Genomic DNA, 2239 nt, shown 5'->3' with positions numbered 1-2239 from the left:
CGAAAACAGAAAGGACCTTTGAGTTTGTCAGGAAAGCATGACTGGTCTGGTAGCCCTTTTGGGTCCTTGATAATACTAATGGCCTACAGAGGAGATAAAAGGGCAGAGAAATAGAAGGAAAGAAAGCAGGTAAAGTGATACCAACCAGTTCTTAAGCATCCTTAACAACAGCGGAATGAGAAAAGTGTTACACAGCTGGCTGTGGTGTGTTCCCCCCCCCCAACTTATTTATGATTTATTTATCCTCTTAAATAGATACTTCACAAAATTGAGCATGTGGTATTATGTGAATCCATTGTATCCCTTGGAGAACTGACAAATCCCGCTCCGCTCATTGTTCACATAATTTTAATTAAGGTATCTAAAACCCATGTTAAGACCTGACTATAATCTCATTGACTGTGTGGGAGGTGTTATGTATTCCGTGACTGAGGTAAAATCTTGGGAACGAAATATCCCCAAACTGCAGAGTATGAAACACAGTAAGCCTCAGAGACGGAAGAACTCTGCTGTAATGAAGTGAAGTAACGTAGGTGAAAGAGCGTGTGAGCAGTATCCAAATATACAAATAGTGTCATCGAAGAGACAGCTGTATGTCTTGTTGTCTCAGCTTGCAAAGGTTCAGCCCTTCAAAGCCACCAGTATATTGTGATAGAAGAGAGCATCCTGTGAACTCAGATATTTAGTGTTATTTAAAAGGGAATACCGTAGCTGTGACTTGTTTATCCAAAACCTTTTAAACGTCTCTATGCCCAAGAATAAAGAAAATACAGGAAAGGAAAAGAAGATCATCTCTCTTGCAATACAGATGGGAGAGCTTTGTGTAAGTACCATTTTTGGAGTGAGAGGACGCACTGACCCTCATGGAAACAGTCTCTATAAGGCATGGCTCAAAGCAGAGAACAAAGCAATAAAATGCAAAAACAATTAATTTCATGAGGCGGTGCTAGTAACACCACCAACAAAAGTTCTCTCCTGGGAGTGCTGTCATTTTGGTTAATCTTGGATGCTTCCATCCTGGCCGATTTTCATCACAAGGAAGAGTTACCGAAGAAAAGGAACACGTTCTGAGCTGGATCACCCTGGATTACAACAAAGTGGCTGTAACTAAAGGCATTAAACAGCTCCTTTCGTCAGCTTATCTCGTGGTTGCTGTTAACTGCTGTGGGAAATAGTCTATGCTGCTTATAAACCGGCCAAAAAATAATTAGTTCGGAGTTAGAGGTACTTAAAAAGGCATGTAGATTTCCCATATGTATCAGCATATTAGAAGAAAACTGTAAATTTTACGATACATCAGAGAGAAATAAGATGTACATTGTAAGGTCATTTTGCAAAATGAACTTTAGAAAATACGTGCATTTTATTTACTTCTGGGGCAGGAATTTATTTACAGTATAAGTACAAAACTATTCTGAAATGGACAAAAGCAGCTTAGCATCACTTTTTTTAAAAAAGAATTTATTTGAGAGAGAGAGAGAGCACACAAGAGCAGGGTGACTGGCAGAAGGAGAAGCAGACTCCCCACTGAGCTGGAAGCCCAATGTGGGACTCGATCCCAGGATCCCGAGATCATGACCTGAGCCAAAGGCAGATGCTTAACTAAGTAAGCCACCCAGGTGTCCCAGCACCAGTTTATTTATTTTCCCCTACCTAACAAGACTTTTCTTGTTGTGGCTTTGAGTGAAACAGAAGCAGCAATGATGGACAGCCTCACAGGTCTTTTGTTGCTAGGCTACATGTGTGCCCATTTAACCTGCTTCGCGAAGGAGCACAGTTTCTAGAATGCCATGTAGAATATATGCCTGTGTTTCCTGGGAGGGGGGAAAAGGAGGGGTGATAGCCTCTTTCTCCCATGTTTGTTTAGCAGGGCACAGAGGGCTTGAAAGGCGAAGGGTGTAGACGCAGTGGACGCACAGCTCCGCGCCTTCCCCCAGGTCATAGAAGTGGGGAACATGACTGTGTCTCAGTGCATGTTCGAGGGTCTTCAGATCAAGGAGCTCCTGCCTTACCCCTGCCTTCTCCATTTCCATCTTTTACTGCCTGTTCCCTCACCTCACAGATGTACAAAATACACGAAGGGAACATCCTAGGTCCATTTTCCTGAAGGGCATAAACTAACTCTCTTTCTCTCTCTCTGATCTAAAGAAGTACATTTCCAAAATTTAAGTTTGTGTGAGCCTTGTAAAATGGGTCTTCAGGCTTCCCAAAGCAATGGTGGACATGGCTTCTAGATGGC

The 2239-nt window shown here is 42.4% G+C and overlaps 1 protein-coding gene across 1 annotated transcript in view; it reads left to right on the top strand.

The window, feature by feature from the left end:
- MORC1 (MORC family CW-type zinc finger 1) overlaps positions 1-2239 on the top strand; it is a 161503-nt gene that overhangs the window by 133037 nt on the left and 26227 nt on the right. The window lies entirely within an intron of this gene.

This window comes from Ursus maritimus, unplaced genomic scaffold, assembly GCF_017311325.1.
Source record: "Ursus maritimus isolate PB19 unplaced genomic scaffold, ASM1731132v1 scaffold_4, whole genome shotgun sequence".
Classification (NCBI taxonomy): Eukaryota; Metazoa; Chordata; class Mammalia; order Carnivora; family Ursidae; genus Ursus; species Ursus maritimus.
This window is presented reverse-complemented; position numbering and strand designations above follow the sequence as displayed.